General features: G+C 33.7%; 1 long non-coding RNA gene across 1 annotated transcript in view; it reads left to right on the top strand.

Annotated features, from left to right (window-relative positions):
• Positions 1 to 176: 176 nt before the first annotated feature.
• Positions 177 to 20,933, top strand: part of LOC144447944 (uncharacterized) — a 68,681-nt gene continuing 47,924 nt past the window's right edge. Inside the window, exon 1 of the long non-coding RNA XR_013482072.1 lies at positions 177 to 296. This is a non-coding gene — a long non-coding RNA (uncharacterized LOC144447944). The remainder of the gene's footprint in view (positions 297 to 20,933) is intronic.

The following is a 20,933-nucleotide window of genomic DNA, read 5'->3' as shown; positions in this document are numbered from 1 at the left end:
TCGTAAAAGTACCAGCAAAATATTGAATGAAAACTGAACCATAAGCTATTCTACTCAGAACTGTAAGGGAACATTTTTAAGTACTGTATATTCTTAATTCGATAATCAGAAGTGTATATTACGTGGTGCTGCAAATATAGTGGTTTCGTTCAGTACGGAAGGACATCGGGAGACATCAGAAACATGGCGGCGTGCACTTACTTTGATACGACCCACTTGACGAATAAACCGACATTTTCTGCCCAGTTTTGAAGATTTTCAGATCATCGTAAGTTGCTGAGGAAAGTCACTTTTCGGTAAGTTAAATTTGTCCAAAATTTTTCGCCAAACTTTGGGTTGGTCGATGGAGAGGAGCATTTATGTCGAAGACGTACACATTCGATCATTGCATGGGACTTTACCATAACAAAAAACAAAGGTACTATATAGTATATTGATAACGCGGCTGTGAATCACGGTGTTTGCGCCTCGTCGAGTTCCTTTGTCTGTCTTGAGGAATTCGTAAAGAGGTTGATCACAACATAAGCATCAACATCTTCACAACTTGAAATTCGATACTATCCGTAACTCTATTTTCTAACATTTTCAATACCATTTACTTTTTTAAATCACTGATTCTGATGTTTTGCCCCATAAAAAAGCTAAATATTTTATGTATGTCCTTCTCCCTTTGTGTAAAGGGTAACATGTCGTAAAGGGTAAAGGCTGTGTAGTGTGTACATATATAGTCACTTTAGTACATGATTTTGATTCCGACATCACGTGAAAAAGTTTGTTCATTGATACTGTCGCGATAACTAGATATTTCAGTCCATACCCGTCCTAGAATTGATATTTTGTTTCCTGAAGATTTTTTTTTTTTCAATTTGGACTTTAGAGGCCTTTGAACATTATTAGTAAACACGTGTGTCTTCCGAGATTTTATGGCTTCTTTCACATGTGTTTCCAATGAAATCAAAGACCATAGGTAAAACAAAATCATGTAACTACATAGGCAATGTTACAAAGTTAATTAGATAAATAATTTATTGTCTATGAGGCAGTGATTCACTGGCTAGCTCAGTCATGGTTGTCTAACTGACGCATCATGCATCAGTGTTTTGAATATACCGTTTTCATACCTTATATAATATATCATAGACCCTTGAGTAGCTCTTTAGGGTCTATGCTATGCTAAGTGAACCATTTTAAATGATCGGATCTTTCTGTATACGCATAATAATACATTCTTTTGTTCATAAATTCCATAGCTAGAATTTTCTACTTCAAAGTAGATCAGGTCTGAAAAAGATAATTGTTTGGTTCCAGTTACCAGACCCCCACCTAGCTTTTTTTCTGCCAATCCTGAACTTTTTTTTACGTATTCGAGAAAAAATAATAAAAGTGCAAAAATTGTGAAGTTTCACAAGAAATAGTGGATGTGAAAACAGAAAACAACTTATGAAAGACAGTTCTAAAACTGTTCTTCCAATCTGTAATGGCTGTACATCTGATAGGAAGAAATAAACAACACAGAGACCATTTGGAAAATAATGGAAAACGTGAACTAGACACTCAAATATGAAAAAAAAAATATAATAAAATAAAAAAGCCACCTGCCCCACCTATTCTAAAATTGAGTGTAATGGGAACCACACAATTTTTTATATTAGGCCTCATGTGAATGATAGATTAAATATTTATTATATTAAATAATCTTATGATGAAGACTCATGTGTGCAGGTAAATAGTTACAAATAAATTTAAAATTTGTACTGCACCAAAAAAATACTTGGATTATTCCTAGCAGTACAAAGTTTAAATTTATTTATAATCCATTTATTATGTTTTGATAATTTGTATTATCCAATATTCTATGATCTACAATTTGATGATGTAAATCTTTCTATAGGTATATGCAAAATTCTTCTTTATTGGGAAATTGTTATTTATTAGTTGTCTCTATTCCCTGTGTTAATATTTACCAATGACATTCATTAAACTGGTAAATCAAAATCGCTATAGTTCTGTACACCTCTGTTGGAACTACATTTAGAAAAAACAGTCTCTGCAATAAATGAATGAATTACAAAAATAGCTGTAAACAATTTGTATTGTGAACAGATGAAAGACTGACCTCTCAGCTAAAAGTGTTTTGTAACATTAATACATTGTAAAGTGAATTGTCATTACTTGTACATAGGTTCATGGTTATTAGTTTTAAAGTATTTGTACTCTTTCTGGAAAAAGTTACACTGTCTGCAAGTTTTGTTAGATTTAATTGTTCAGTTCTTACTCTTCTACTAAATGTATGTATGTATGTATGTATGTATGTATGTATGTATGTATGTATGTATGTATGTATGTATGTGTGTGTGTGTGTGTGTGTGTGTGTGTGCGTGCGTGCGTGCGTGCGTGCGTGCGTGCGTGTGTGTGTGCGCGTACGTGCGTGCGTGCGTATGTATGTATGTATGTATGTATGTATGTACACATACATTGTTGTATAGTGTTTATGTTAGTGGCACCTTTCTAAATTTGGTTTCCAATGAACCATGTTATGTGTACATCACATGTACATATATGGTATACATATCACATGTGTGCAATCATGTTATGTCAGTGTGAGTATTGACTATACATTACACAATATTCTCCTTGGAAGTTGGATCATGGAATGTTATGACACAAAGGCTGCTCAGTGACCCATGATACCCTCTATTGTGACCAGTTATTTAGACACAAGTAAAAGAACATCTGGCAGCTGTTACTTTTTTTGGGGGGGTGGGGGGGGGGGGGGGGGGGGTTGCACAAAAAGTAGGGCTTGACATATGATTTTCATTTCACAAAGAGTGTGCATAGATACAATATTTTAGAGCTACCTATACATTTGTATGTATGCATGTTACTGTGTTCAGGGAGAACATTGGCTTTACAATATAATGTGTATTCAACTAGAACTGAGGTGTGATAAACTGAAGCCAAGGAATGGTCCATTGGCTGTGCCAAATTGCCTAATATTTAATGATTTACCAACAAAGCGATAACTATATTTTGATAGCCATAAATATAAATTCTATAGATATGTATTACATCATCTGGTGTCAGTTTATAAACCATAACTTGTATGTATTTGTGTATTGTGATTAAAAATCCTCTTTCTACAAAGGGGTATTTGTCTGTAGGTACTCAAATGATTGTATTTGTTTCAACAAAACAGAATTTTTAAACTTTCATATTGATCATGTAAATGTAGAAGTCTCTCTCTGACAAAAGAAAATACATTAGTATGACCTTAATGGAATTACAAAATGTATGGAGATAACATAGTTCTTGTTTGTATTTGAATATTTGTATAAGACATGTGGGAGATAAAGCTACACTTCCATGCTTCTGGCAAGGTAAAAGGTATGTTAATCTGCTCTATGCTTGACTAACTATTTTTTCCTAGCTGAGAAAAATAGCAAGAAAATGATTTGCACTTCAATAATTGAGTAAATGTTATAAACCTACAAAAGTGAAATGTTAATTATAACAACCCCCCACACCATTTTGATGACCCAGTCTGAATTAATCTCTTTTTGAAAGGTATACACATTTGAAAGGTACATTTCATTAGAAGATTCGACTCATAATCATTATTGTCTTCCAATGTGAATCTGATTTTTAGTCTGGTCTTAGAATCAGATTCATAGTTGTGATAACTCATGATAAGTAAAGAAGAAGAAGGATTAAATATTAGCAACCTGCGTCCAAGATCACTTGAACATCCGGGTATTTCTTACTGTAGCCCCTATTAGTATATATGGTACTGATATCCACAACCAAAATTTGGTCATACAACCAGTCATGTAGCGTAGGCATTGAAAACAGTGGTTCATTTTGGGTCGGGTATCTTATTTTTAGAACCATATTGTTATTTTACTTCGTAGTAACATTAGTGGGTTTTTTTGCCAAAGTTTGGAACCCCAAATAACAGAAAAGGAAAATATGGTAAAATTGGCACATTTTCCGATATATTGTATAGCACAGTTTTGGTGAGGAACCCTGGTAAAATGACAAGGAGATCACAGGTAAATTTTACCAACTTTGCGGACTACCCTTAATAAATACAGAGTTTACTAGTATGACTAATGTACATTGTACTGTAAGCAACTCAGTGAACGTTGCCATCTGTTTGTCGTTTTGTATGTACAAACCTTTCTTATCAATACATAGTATGATGTGTGGCTGATAAAGCCATTAGATAAATTCAAACTGTCATTTTAAGAAACATTTACTAAGTATAGTGTTTTCTTGAGTAGCAGAGTTCAGGGTTGTTGACAGTCAGGAATGAAAAAAGGTCATTAGGAAAACCTTGGATGAATTGATCACAGAAAACATACAAAGCAAAGAAGATGAATGGCTTGAACTCAATATCCGGTTAAACAGGGAAATAATTTACAGTGAGTGTTCTTCTGATTACATACGTGTAATAAAAGTGTTGGTGTACAAATGTTGCAGAAAAAAGGATTTGAAATAATATGCTAGTTGTGTAAACATTTCTTGTGATAGTCGTCAACGTGTCATCAAAATATTTAAGTTTTGTATCTCCATACTCTTATGTCGGTAACAACTACTGGTACATGTATGTGATGATAAAGGGTGATGTCAATGGTGTAATACATGTACAGTTACAGTTTTATTGTGCTATGATACAGTGTTTGAATCCCTAGCTTGGATGCCAATATGGTTTCTAATTTGTGAGTGGAGGTGTAAGACTTAGACTATCATAGAACTACCAAGGTATATATATATTTGGTATTTCTGTTCATGCTATGATGCAGTTTTTGAATTCCATGCTCATGGATTACTATTATAACTTAAAGATTTATTTTCATTATTTCTCTGGAAAACAAAAAATGCAAAAATTAAGTAGTGACTAAAATGCCTTCTTGTACATGTACCAGTCTGGTAATTACTTAAAATTTGTCTTTGAAAACTGGCTGAAGAGTAGTATAATTTCACAACAATTTTATTGTGGCAAGCTGCAAAAGTATCTAGGTTTATGGAATATTGATATCACAACATAAGTAAAGCCAGGATTGAATATGATTATCCTTGTGTTGCGTATCAACTTTTGTATAATTTTAACTTTACCAGACAAGTTGAGACAACTGTTTTTCAGACTCAGTTGTAAACCTAATCCACACTCAGCCTTTTAAAAAACTCAAAACCCAAGGTCAAGTTTTTCTTAAAATAGTGTGTTTATGAGAGCAGTCCAAAACACCAATCTCTAATTGCTACACTGTAAACCCTTGCTTGTAACTATTGGCTTGCTATCATTATGTATGTAAGGTTAGGCTACGATATAACCAATATGTTGCTACTATGCTATCATACTGTCATGGGTAGACCAGTCCTGGTTTAGTAATTCTTATCAGGTGTATAAATTTGCATGTAACCATTGTTGGTTGTAATAGTCAAGGCCAATATCACCTATTGTTGTGTAGCAATGATCTCAAAAAAATATATACTATCCCATCATGATTTACAGAATGAATAAATATTTCATTTAAAACATGTTAGTACAAATTAACAGAGCACAGAGCTAGAGTTTCATTAATGGCCATCTGTCCAATAATTGTACGGGTAATTATATTAGCATATTCCCTATGGCTCTCAAAGGATAGATGAGATAGAAAAGATTCAGTAAATGTGATACACTGTGTCAGATGGTCCTTATGGACTATTCTCTTTTTGTGAGGCCGTCAATGATGCAATATTTTTAGTATTTGCATGTAATAATAGATGTCATTTTGAACTAATTTACAGTGTAATTTAAAGCTACAAAGTGCTATAAAGGGCTATGCAATGTAGGAAAATCCTATGAGGTACATTGTACACATGTTGTAGATGTGTTTGATGAGTTCAGGACAAAGGAAAATGTGATCCTTGACTAGCCTAGTGAGGATGTAAAACAGAGATTTGTCTAAAGACATGTTTAGTACATGCTGTATTTTAGAGATTCTACTCCCTAATATACCTTTTGTGAATGAGTATGACAGAAGCCTACTGGACCAATATACATACATTCATTTAGTAATTGTACATGTCAATTTGTGATATTGATGTGTTGCAGCCCGTTTTGTACCCCAAGGAAATGAACAAGACAACTACATGTACACGTAATTAATTATGTTAAAGTACAGGCAACATGTATATATGTACATGTATATTCATCATATGATTCTTGGTAGCTTTCTACAAAGTATATTTTATTTCAATGGACATCACATCCAATGAAGGTACATGTATGTTTATTTCAATGGAGGGCACATCCAATGTATGTACATGTATGTTTATTTCAATGGATGTCACATACAATGTATGTACATGTATGTTTATTTCAATGGATGTCATATCCAATGAATGTACATGTATGTTTATTTCAATGGACATCACATCCAATGAATGTACATGTATGTTTATTTCAATGGATGTCACATCCAATGAATGTACATGTATGTTTATTTCAATGGATGTCACATACAGTATATGTTCATGTATGTTTATTTCAATGGAGGGCACATCCAATGTATGTTCATGTATGTTTATTTCAATGGAGGGCACATCCAATGTATGTACATGTATGTTTATTTCAATGGATGTCACATCCAATGAATGTACATGTATGTTTATTTCAATGGATGTCACATACAGTATATGTTCATGTATGTTTATTTCAATGGAGGGCACATCCAATGTATGTACATGTATGTTTATTTCAATGGATGTCACATCCAATGAATGTACATGTATGTTTATTTCAATGGATGTCACATACAGTATATGTTCATGTATGTTTATTTCAATGGAGGGCACATCCAATGTATGTTCATGTATGTTTATTTCAATGGAGGGCACATCCAATGTATGTACATGTATGTTTATTTCAATGGATGTCACATACAATGAATGTACATGTATGTTTATTTCAATGGATGTCACATACAATGTATGTACATGTATGTTTATTTCAATGGATGTCACATACAATGTATGTACATGTATGTTTATTTCAATGGATGTCACATACAATGTATGTACATGTATGTTTATTTCAATGGATGTCATGTCTAATGTATGTACATGTATGTTTATTTCAATGGATGTCATGTCCAATGTATGTACATGTATGTTTATTTCAATGGAGGGCACATCCAATGAATGTACATGTATGTTTATTTCAATGGATGTCACGTCCAATGTATGTACATGTATGTTTATTTCAATGGATGTCACGTCTAATGTATGTACATGTATGTTTATTTCAATGGATGTCATGTCCAATGTATGTACATGTATGTTTATTTCAATGGATGTCACATACAATGTATGTACATGTACATGTACATGTATGTTTATTTCAGTGGATGTCACATCCAATGTATGTACATGTATGTTTATTTCAATGGATGTCACGTCCAATGTATGTACATGTATGTTTATTTCAATGGATGTCATGTCTAATGTATGTACATGTATGTTTATTTCAATGGATGTCATGTCCAATGTATGTACATGTATGTTTATTTCAATGGATGCCACATCCAATGAATGTACATGTATGTTTATTTCAATGGATGTGACATCCAATGAATGTACATGTATGTTTATTTCAATGGATGTCACATACAGTGTATGTTTTATTTCAGTGTATGCTAATGTACAAAGTACAGTGCACTGCATGTTTGATTTCAGCATATGGTATAATATACACAATTTATGTTTTATATCCAAATATCCACACATGCTATGAGCACGCTATGTTTCATTTGAGTGTATTTTTCAATCTGTTGTTTTTATCTTCATCATACATTAGTAGTTTAAAGGTGTTTATATTTGATTGAACACCGGAGGCCCTCAGTGAAAGTCAAAAAAACACTGTAACTCTCAATCAAAGGTCTGAGTTGCCAGCAATTTAGCCGCTTGGGGCTTTACCTTGTCTATACATGAAGCTTAGAGATTAGGCTATTGTACATGTGTACATGTATCTGACTAAACATACTGGCTTATGAGAGATTGAACAGAATATGTACATTTTTTTGTATACTGTAAGTGCTGTAAACAGGTTAGGCTTACAATGTATATGTACATGTGTATATACATGTAAATCTGGTATACACCATTTTCTAGCCAAATAGCCAAGGTTCTGGGCTACCCCTATATATGCTGTAATGAAATATTGATAACTAAAATAAACCGTTGAACTATTTTCAGATAGCCATATTTTTAGAATTTTGACACTAATAAACATGTGATGATAGTTGAGTTTGCCATTAGCTAATAACAGTTAATTCTGAACAAGTCTAGAATTGATTACATTTTAGTCTGGATGCCAGTGTGGTTTCTAACTAAACCACATGAGTGGAGGTGTAAATCATAATGATACTGTATGAACTATATGTAGACTGAGTGGAGGTGTAAATCGATACTGTATTGGAACTAGACTGTGACTTGTGAGTAGAGGTGTAAATCGTAACGATACTGTATGAACTATATGTAGACTGAATGGAGGTGTAAATCGATGCTGTATAGGAACTACACTGTGACTTGTGAGTAGAGGTGTAAATCGTAACGATACTGTATAGGAACTACATGTAGACTGGGACTTGTGCGTGAAGGTGTAAATGGTAACGATACTGTATAGGAACTAGACTATGACTTGTGAGTGGAAGTGTAAATCGTAATGATACTATATAGGAACTAGACTAATTACTATAGTACATGTATGCATATGTACATGTAATATTTGTACTACCCCAGTAGGTACATGTACATTGTACATGTACAGTAATTATACTCCACAGAAATTAGAATACTAAAATGAAGTTAGATGTGGGAGATACCTTGTATTGTGGAAGTATAACCCACAATGGAAGTATGTTCCCATGCTTGTATGTACCAAAACAAATGGCAGCATTATGTGGTATATGTACTTTGTTGTGTGCAGTATTTATGTTCCAATACATGTACTTGTACACTGTCCACAAGTTACACTAAGTTACAATTATCAAAACATATTGGAATGTGCTAATGTTTGAGTAATGTCATGTACATTTGTATTTCAATCTGGAACTCAATATAATGCACAACATAGAGATTTCATTGTAGCCTATTTAACTACAGATTGACTGACATATGTTTTATGTATTATAAACCTAATACATTGGGCACGATGTGGTAAATGAAGAATGTATTGAATCAGAGTTGAACAAATCTCATACAAAATGTAAAGGGTTGACTTTTGTTAGAATTCCAATGCGGGCACAGTGTCCAGAATACAAGTGGCTAAGTCATTCCGTGACCTGCTGTCATTTCAGCTAAGAACTACATGTAAGTTCTGAAAGCTAACCAAGTTGTAGCCAGCGGTATCTATGTACTCTGATATGCCCTTTACTTAACCCTTAGAATGTCATATAATTTATGGCTGGCTATACATGTACATACACAAACATGTAACACCCTATAGGCCCATTTAACTTATTACATCCATAGAATCTATATGTACATTCCATAAACTACATGTAATCCATAATAACATGCAGGAAGAAGGGAATATTTAATTCAATGTTTAGCAAAACTGAAGAACATTTGGTCCAATGAACATACACATTTTGGATTCAACAATTGTATATTATGTATATGTGCTGTGCATCCTAGTCTAGATGCAGCTACATGTGGTATTTGAGATTTGATGCTCGGATAGCATCATAGCTCTAGACTATGTGTACCTTAGGTAGTTCTAGAATTATAGACAAATTCATAATACATGTATATAGAAAACTGTACCAGTCTAAATGCTACATGTTGAGTATACATTGTATAGGGCTGCTTTGCCACTATTGATCCATGCCAGGGATAATAATTGTAAAGCACTTTGAGCACAGAGTGGGAAAGCCCTATATAAGCCAACGTTATTGTTATTATTATTGTTATTAGTATGATGTGGTATCAAGAGATCTTGAGATTCAATGCACGGATAGCACTAGACTACATGTATGCATACCATAGATAGTTTTAGAACTTTGACAATATACAGGAGACTACCATTGTCTAGAATAAGATGCTACTCGTGGTGTGAAGAGAGATCTTGAGATTCGATGCACGGATAGCACTAGACTATGCATACCATAGATAGTTTTAGAACTTTGACAATGTACATGTAAAGGAGACTGTACCATAGTCTAGATGTTACATGTGGTGTCAAGAGAGATCTTGAGATTCGATGCACAGATAGCACTAGACTATGCATACCATAGATAGTTTTAGAACTTTGACAATGTACATGTAAAGGAGACTGTACCATAGTCTAGATGTTACATGTGGTGTCAAGAGATATCTTGAGATTCGATGCACAGATAGCACTAGACTATGCGTACCACAGATAGTTTTAGAACTTTGACAATGTACATGTAAAGGAGACTGTACCATAGTCTAGATGTTAAATGTGGTGTCAAGAGATATCTTGAGATTCGATGCACGGATAGCACTAGACTATGCATACCATAGATAGTTTTAGAACTTTGACAATATACAGGAGATTAGTCTAGTTGGAATCTGCGGCATTAAATCTCAAGATCCCTCTTCACCTCCTCTTTAGAAATCATAAACACTGATCATGAAAAAAAAGACCTTGAGATTCATTCCAAAGATAACATGTAGACCAAGGAGACATTGTACTTTACATATATGTAAATGGTAGGGTTTAAGGGAGAATACAGGATCTAAGTTGATAAAATGGTTATTACAGGCTTTGACCAATGTAAGATTATTATCATATTAATTATAGACAGCCTAGTGTTCTACAGGTGCAGCCAATGATTTGTTTTCTCATATAAAAATGACAGTAGGTAACTTGAATTTCAAGTACAATTAATTAAAAACAGATAACTGGGCTTAGCTGTCTTAGTAAGTTCACAATTGCAGTGTGTTGTGATGATAGTGAAACGATTGTGTTGGGTTCAGGGACATGTATTATTACTTAGATGATTGTTTTCCTATGGAAAATATCACACGTCGAATCGTATTACTGTAAATGTATCAATATACATTCTATACTATGATAACGTCGAATCGTGCTACTGTAAATGTATCAATATACATTCTATACTATGATAACATTTTGAGAAACAGGTAGGGGAAATATAAATATGCATTGTATTCAAGTCACATTATTGTTATATTTTGAGCCTGCAGACAAGGAAAACAACTATCTATCTAAGAAGTACTGCATGTCCCTATAGTGTAGGAAGTTCTCCTTGTCATACACTTACATGTACATGTATAGGCTTTGAAGGGCCAATAAACATAATTTGAAATGATCTGTTTGCACAACTGCCCCCCCCCCCCCCCAGGACAGAGGGGGTTATGCCAATATTTGAGTATACATTTATGTGCCACCCTATGGGGTGCATTTTCTAGCCCTTTGGTCTTAAATGGTGTCTTTTTTCGAGCTGAAGAGTTTAAAATGGGGTCCACTTTGCATTATTTTTTACTTTGCTTGGTCTAAAACGTGGTCCATTGTCCTTTACCAAATCATAACTGCCATTAATTGCCCCAGAATTTTGCCTCTTAAGGAAAATGAACATATTTTGGTCTAAAATTTCATCTTTTAAAAACCTGAAATGGTCTAAAATGGGGTATTGATTTTTGGTCAAAGTGGAACTAAAATAGGGCCTGGGGTTTTCAGCACTGGTCACACACCCTTACCAATACCATAGTTGGCCTCTGGTATATCTCCCCCCCCCCCCCCCCCCCCCTTAAATAATAATAGTAAGTGGTTTATTTACCCAAGCGTATAAAATTTGATTACAAAATATTGGTAACAAAAAAATCAAAAGAGAGAAGGGTAAATGGGGAGTCAAGAAATAGCTTACAGCTAGTCTAGCCTGATCCCCGACATTGTATATTGCGAATGAAAACAATAAGAGGGTTCAGTCATTAAGATGACTGAAAACATAACTGGGAGAAAAAAATATATATATCACACATACATATACATATACATATACATGTACACTCACACAAAAAAAAAAAAAAAACATTTTTACTACATGAAAAAGTCTTATTAGATGTTATTATTAGATGAAATATTAGATGTTGTTCAGCCCAGGGTCTGAGCCTTCATTTATGAAGTTGATCCTTATAATGGAGGAAGAAGAGCCCTATCAGGCTTCAAAACCAAGCCATCTGATAAAGTGATAGCTGATCATGTGGCAAGAATGTTATACATTTTTTTGTAATCTTCCAGACTAGGTTAGCATAGCAATCCATGTTGTACTGAGTTGTCATCAGTAAGTTATTTACAACCACATGTACATGTACATTACATGATGTAGATAAAGATCTAAAGTTGCTTGTCATGGACCACTGAGTTTAATACTAAGACTTGTTTAGTATAGTGACATGTGAATATATAGTTACAAATGACCGATAAAAAGAACAGAAAGTTAATACATCACCCAGCGTATTGGGTTATTTGTCACTATGAAATTAAATAACTAAATCTAAAGGGGGGGGGGGGTGTGGAATGAGCACAACCATAACAAGTCATGATAGGGATAGCCTGGAATCCATGCAAAGGAGGGGGGGGGGTGAATTTGTTATTCTCAAACCAAAATTTAAAATCTGTATTACCATGGATTCAAGTCTACATGTACATTGTATGATAGGAACACTGAAAATTACTATGTAGTGAAATATACCACTGATTGCACCTTCTGGTGTATGCCTATGCTTATTGAATAAATTTAATAGTTGCTCTTGGCTGAGCATTGATCATTGTGAAGTTCCATTTGTCTGCTCTGGCTCATTAAAGTTTACCAAATTTGGACATGAATCAGGGAAGATGTTTAAGTGCATTTGTAAGTAATGATAGAGTGGACAATGAAATATGAGGAGGGGATTCATCCTCAATTAAATTTGTATCACAAAACACACTTAGGCAAGCTTGTAACCCTTCGCCTCTACAACAACCCAACTAATTTCAGTTCTCAGGGGAAGAATTTCCATTTACAGTAAGTGAACTATTAACTAGAAGGAAGCATTTAAATACAGACATATATACATATAGCCTTGAATGTGTGTACACATGATATAATGTACTGTAGACGCCTGAGTCATAACCTATTTTCATACCAAATGCATTACATTTGTAATTTGACTTTCAAATGATGTACATACATTTGTGTACATCATTTCACATGTAGATTTGTATCATGAAGAAAATTGGCCTGTTTATGAAGTTACATGTATGGTGCTAGTGGTACTTCCGTTTATCTAGTGGTACTTTTTATCTAGTGGTACTCCGTTTATCTAGTGGTACCTCTGGTTATCTAGTACCTCTGTTTATCTAGTGGTACTGCCAGTTATCTAGTAGTACCTCCTTTTATCTAGTGGTACCTCCGGTTTATCTAGTGGTATCTCTGTTTATCTAGTGGTACCTCCGTTTATCTAATGGTACCACCAGTTATCTAGTACTACCTCCAGTTCTCTAGTGGTACCACCAGTTATCTAGTGGTACCTCCAGTTATCTAGTGGTACCTCCAGTTATCTAGTGGTACCTCTTTATCTAGTGGTACCTCCGTTTATCTAGTGGTACCACCAGTTATCTAGTAGTACCTCCATTTATTTAGTGGTACCTCCGGTTTATCTAGTGGTACCTCCGGTTTATCTAGTGGTACCTCTGTTTATCAAGTGGTACCTCTTTATCTAGTGGTACCTCCAGTTATCTAGTGGTACCTCTGTTTATCTAATGGTACCACCAGTTATCTAGTAGTACCCCTGTTTATCTAGTGGTACCTTCGGTTATCTAGTGATACCTCCGTTTATCTAGTGGCACCTCCGTTTATGTAGTGGTACTCCGGTTATCTCTCATACCACATGTAGTAAACAAGCCAGAAGAAAATATGTGTAGTACTAGTAGTAGTACAACATTTGAATGTACAATTAGATGATAAACTTCCACTTGTGAAATTGATTTCTGAGACATGTAAATCAAGACAAATATGCTGGAGAGCTACATGTTGTATGTGTACATGTACATTGTGAGTGCTGTATTGTGATATTTTGTATATGTTCTTCCAATCTGTAATGGCTGTACATCTGATGAGAAGAAACCAATAACACAGAGACCATACTTGTATGGAAAACAACTGAAAACATAACTACCTGAACTAGACACTTGCATGAAAACAATTTATATAAAAAAATGAAATAAAAAATCGACCAACCCCACCCATTCTAAAAGTTAGCATAATCAGAACCACGTAATTTTCATTGTTTCAAAGCCTTACCAGTTTTGTTATACACATACATGTATATATACAATTCAATGTACAAATGTAGCTCTGTATGATGGCAATCATGAACATGGTGATTTAAAGGGACTGAGAAAATATTTTTTAGACAAGTTTGCAGTAAGTGTACATTTATAGTACATACTTCACATGTATAAAATATCTTGACCATTGCAGTTGCATGTTTGTGTAGAATGTGAAGATTTAAGAAAAGATGAAAATATGATTATTGACAAATTTGCAATGAATGTCCACATTAATATACTTCTATAATAACATACATGTATCATTAAAAGTTTCTTGACCTGTGCTGTTCGATGTTTGCTGTATATAACTGTATACATAATATCATGAAAATGTAGATTAACTTAGACAGGAAATGAAGGCAAAGGGTGAAGTGACACATGTAGTGTATTTGCTTTACTGTCAAATTAATGTTGACATCATACATCTTAAGGTATGTCCTTGAAAGTAGAAAAGTAATAATGATATGTGTTTATCTTGAAGGCCACAAACAGTGTTTCATGGTCACTGACTATGTAGTACTCACTGATTTCAAGATATTAAAATTTAATTTATTACTGTTACTGCATATAGGTGTATACACTTACAGTAATATGATATTAAGTAATACCAGTGTATTTCATATTTATTGCAGTTCTAAAGTTACACCATAAACGATACTACATTCTACTGAATTTTAGCATAAGTAGTCGTAGTGTAGTCTATACACGGAATCAATTTAACAGATTGGTGATTTAGAGGCCGTGTTGCCATTCAGAGTAAAGTAGTCTTGTGCTATCCACGGTATCGAATCTCACAATCTTTGGTAGACTTTAGGGTACTAAAATGATTGGATACCACAGGTAGAATCTAGATTATTGGTGTAATCGCATAAGTGAACTATTTATGAAATGTTCAGCAGTGTTTTTACTAAGGGCGGTTAAAGTAGGTAAAATCTACTGTGGTTCCTGTGTCATTTTACCTGGGTTCCCAAACAAAATTACCATAGACTCTATGGGGAAACATTGCCATTTTTACCCCCTTTCTGTTACAGGGGTTCCCCAACCTTAGCAAAAACACTCAGTATTGAACCTATCAAAAAAAAAATTGTTTTGTTGTGGTTACCCGACCCCCACCTAAGTTTTCACTGCCGACCCTAACCTTTTTTTTATACATTTCGAGAAAACAATAATAAAATCGCGAAAATTGTGAAGTCTCACCAGAAATAGTGATGCAGAAACTACTGACATCAACTTAAAAAACAACAACATAAAAATGATCTTCCAATCTGTAATGGCTGTAAATCTAATGGGATGAAACCAGTAACACAGTGACCATATGGAAATAAATGAAAACATAACAATCTGAACTATACACTAAGTCTTACACATGAAAAAAAATATATATTAAAATAAAATAAAAAAATCTACCTTTCCCACCTATTCTAAAATTGAGTGTAATCGGAACGACACAATTTTTTTCTTAGGTCTAAATATTTACACACATGTACATTGTAGATGTAGTAGATTAGTTTGATATTCACTTGGCAGGAATGTTCTTAGGGATGTCTGACTCTAGGTAGTCAATTACTAATCTGGATGCCATTGTGGTGTATAAACAAAACCTGAGTCTGGTCAAAATACCTCAATCAGCACAAAAAGTTGTTCATCCAATCAGTGAACCCCCAACTGTTGTAGTGACATAAACAGTGTAGTGTCCTGAGCTGACAAATATACCATATTTGGACATTACATAACTCGCCCAATAAACATTAACTTTATGAGGGACTGTGTTATTGGTTAGAATTTTGTGATTGATTAACAAAGACATGATGTTAATGACTGTGTGGGTGGCTGTGGATGAAATTTTAAATTGCATCTTTACTTATAAATACATCTCAGGACTTCTAAAGTAACAACTTTGACTATACTGTGAGTGGAGGTGTAAATGGTAACGATACTGTATAGGAAGTAGACTAGACAATTACTCAATACATGGATGGCAGCATGGTATCAAGTCATTTTCTTAACTCCACTCTTTTCATTCAGTGAATGATAGCTCTAAAGTAATGACAATATGATCTTGACATTGAAATTACCATACCAGTATATACACACACACCATTTTATTTTGGGTCAAAAAATTTTTAATTCAGAAATTGTTGGGTCTGAACTCTTGCCATGCATAGACATACAATGTACATGTACAGGGAAATAACAGTAATATGTGCACACAGGATGTGTGACAATCATTACATGTACATGTGTTTGCACAATTTATTTACAAGTCACTTCCTGTATTAAAATACAATAACAAGCTTGTTGCACACTTCAATTTTTTTTTTTACAATTTATTTAGTTTCAAAAATGGCTTGTACTGTATGCTATTTCATGGCAGGTTTTATTTTCAAAGTATAAAGTACATGATGTAGGTTATATGAGTTGAAAAACATTGAAATGTAAACTGTTTAAGAATTAAAAGTGAAAAATAGACCAAGCAGATAAACATAGCAGAACTGTTCGTCATCCCACAGGCATTTGTTCCCCCAGATATGTATCAGCATATTTCTATCAGAATTCAATAAAATGTCGATAATATCGATAATATAGACGTATTTAGCCAACTATATATGAAAGGGGTAAAATTACACTTCTGTGATCATGCAGGTCCACTCACTGTGAATGAAAACATAAGGTTCTGATACATATCTCGGGGAAACAAATGCCTGTGCTTCATCCATATGGCCACAGTTATTAATTAATACCAGAGACTACCAGGGGAAATCATGGTTCTAAGGACTAATGGGTGTTTAGTCTCGTCACTATATGGTATCACAGTATTGTTACTATTTACATCTTCAGGGACAGTCACTGGTTTAGTTAGAGACCGTGTTGTCATCCATACTAATGGGTGTACCATGAAATACAGCAAAAATATGAAAATAAATTGTGTGTTGTTTTCTAAACATTTTTTTAAACATTTTAAAACAAAAAGAAAAGGAATTCTTTGTCTTCTTGACTGTCATGCAAATCTGTTTTCTTTCCCAAGTGATGTCTGTACATATTTTATCAAACTATCGTTTCGTTTCGTTTCGTTTCGTTTTGTTTCGTTTCGTTTATTTGAGTACACTTAACAAAACCCTGAGTTGTTAATGGTACAAAACATAAAAGGAAAATAAAAACTAATAAACTATAAAAAGAAGCATTCACAGAACTATCACAGAACTGGTCTTCAGAAGGAGTATTTGTTTTTTTGGGGGGTCAAAGAAATATTTTTCAAAATTAAAAACAATCAAAAAAGATAAACTAAAATAAAGTGAAATAAAATAAAATAGAATCTCAACCTACTTTGTGTACCTACCCTAAATTTTGAGGCCATGTTATGGGAACACAATTATTATTATTTATTTATTTATTTTATTTTTTGTTATTTGATTTTAATTTATTTTTTATTTCATTTTTTTTATTTATTTATTTACTTATTTATTTATTTATTTATTTATTTATTTATTTATTTATTTTTATTTATTTTTATTTTTTATTTATTTATTTATTTTATTTTTTTTGGGGGGGGGGGGGGCGCTAAAGTGATGCATGACAAGGCGGGTGTGCATAGAAGTTATGATACAAGAGGACCTGATATTCATGTTAGTGTTACATTATTCAGAGAGAACACAAATTCCCACATTGGAACCTAGCACAGTACACATTTGAAATTACACCATGCAGGAGATCACTCTTTAGTCTAGTGCTATCCATGGCATCTAATCTCAAAATCTATCTACAAGTATGTCTAGTGATATTGGTGACGTTGAATCTCAAAAACTTATATTTTACTTTTTTCCATCAAATCTTAAGATCTTTCTTTGGGTTATTGATAAGATTTGATAGCACGTTGGTATCCTGACTAAATATACTGCATGCAGTCAGGATGTCAATATCTGTTATCCCAAAAATGGCACTTGTATACTATGATGAAGTACAAAGCAAAAACTTGATAAAATTTGCATATAGCTACATTTGTACATGTAGAAGTTCATGCGACTGGATTTTCAACTGCATGTATGTTCTTTCTTTGTGGAGGGGACGTTGTCAAAATCAACATGCCCAGGGGTCTGGGCTACACTGAATGTACATGTATATGTACATGTATATGCCTGAAAACAAAATTTCAAATACTAGTAAGTTGTAGTGGGTTACCATATGTATATTTTATCAGTAAGTTATTACTAAATTGTAAAGTGGCAGAAAGAATTGACCTCTCCAAGTACATGAATATTTGTATATAATATATACCACAATTCATCATCTGTGACTATGTTAATATGGTACACCTATTATGACTAAACACTATCACAGTGTACAAATGTACATTATAACTGATGAACAACATCACTCTGTATTATTCACATATGACATTTATAAATCTCTATTTACATAAGGGTCTTGTACTCCCAGTGCACTTGTTTGTAGTCATGTCCCTGACACAATTTCTTGGGTTTGATGTGGTGAAAAGGTCAGTTATTAGCACCATATGATGTTTACGTGACTGCCATCTAACTATTACATGTACCAGTATAATTGTACAGATTATTGCTGACATTCATAAATACACATACATATCTGTCATCATTTCAAATATGTATTACTAGAAATATTTACCAGAATATTGAATAAATAATATATACATAATATGTAATATATATTGAAATTGCTTTAATCCTATGTGAGATTTGTATGCTCCCCAAGGAGTTGAGGAAGTATAAAGGGCCGTTGTGCCGCTGTAGAGCCATGCCAGGGGTGATAATTGTAAAGTGCTTTCAGCTCAGAATGGGAGAGCACTACATGTATGTAAAAACAAAGGCAGCAACAGATTGTATGCTGTCCAGGGAGTTGAACTATAAAGGGTTGTTGTGCCGATATAGATCCGTGCCAGGGGTAATAATTGTAAAGCACTTTGAGCACAGTGGAAACGCACTATATATACAAGAAAACTGCTAACCAACTAATTCTAATTATCAATTGTGTGCATCAGTGCACACACTAACCTAAACCATTGTTTAGAGGTATACATAAATATACTACAGTGCAATAACAAAAAAAATATTATTTTGACAATAGAATCATAAATATAAATTCATTTTGTGTCAATACTTGTCGTTCACCAAAACTGACAACACTATGATGGATACCAGGTGAAAACTTTGGTGTGCTGCTAGTATTTCTTGGTGCAAAATAAAGTGAAATTTATTGACAGAAACATTATTGGGTACCTGCATGTGATTATTGTGAACGAGTGCTACATGTAGATCATTGATGAAGTATTTCCTTATGTATACGTAATCATGTAAGTGCAGTATTTTTTTGCAAAATTTGCTGTTTTGCATAGACATCTGTAATAATAAGTTAGAACCTCATGCTGCGTCAGTACCAATGCAGTGTGGGCAGTGGTAGCAAATATTTGTTGTTGTGAGTCAAAATGATTGAAACTGGCATTTCTTGTGAGTCACCACACACAGATAGGGGAACATCACATTTTGGTGCATCACTAGAAATTGTTTCAGTGACACATCAAATTAACTTTAATAGAGGGCACACTTAGTGTGGGTACTTGTGGTGTTGTACTTGTGCTTGCAGTGTTTTCTGCTGCAAATGAACTTGCTACACTCATGAAATTACAGTTGTAAAGAACATTGCAAGCACTTATGCAAATAAGCTTGGGGTTCATCGTAGATGTACACCACACTTGCACTCATGTATCATGGAGTTCTGTCATATTACAGCAGTGCACTGTGGAAAAAGAACAAAAACATTTTCATTGTACCATGAAAACAACCTAGGTAAACGGATTAGGGAAAGTGACTTATTCTATGCACTATCACGTTTTACTAATAACATGTACATGTTTTAAAAAGAACTGAAAAGGTGAAAGAAAAATAATGAGTGCATATAATATATTATATATATCTAGTATGAGTACATTGTACTTTTACTCAGTGACATAAATCTCTGACGGTATTTCTTTGTACATCTAATCTACATTCCTTGTAACTGTGTTATTTTTATTATAATATTAAGCCCTTCACTTGTAAAAAATAATAATAATTACAAATTATACTTGAATATGATCTGATGTTTGTAGTGCATCGAGTCACAATTTGACGTCAATTGACTTTAGGATACAAACACTGTACTGTTCATTATACATATACATTGTACACTGTAAACCTGAAAATTTGCACGAGACTTTTTTTCACTTTTTCCGCTACTAGAAAAAGAAAAAGAAATGAAAATATGACTAAAATGCCTTCTTGTATATACATGTAACACAATGTACCAGTCTCATATAAAGTAAGAATTAGTGTTTGAGAACTAGCTGAAGACTGCAAAATCATATAGTTTCCCTCGTGGTGAAAATATCTAGTTTATGTGCATGTAATTATTGTGTGAACAGATGTTGAATATAAGCGTAATCCTTTAAGAGTATAGATATTAATTTTTTAAAAATACATGTACATGTACATTCAATTGTATTTCTTGTCCAAATTCCATTCCTCATTTTGTTATGAGATATAAATCCTATTTATAAGTGGCGTGGCCTTTGTGACTGTAA

Source organism: Glandiceps talaboti, chromosome 17, assembly GCF_964340395.1.
Source record: "Glandiceps talaboti chromosome 17, keGlaTala1.1, whole genome shotgun sequence".
In the NCBI taxonomy this organism is placed as follows: domain Eukaryota; kingdom Metazoa; phylum Hemichordata; class Enteropneusta; family Spengelidae; genus Glandiceps; species Glandiceps talaboti.
This window is presented reverse-complemented; position numbering and strand designations above follow the sequence as displayed.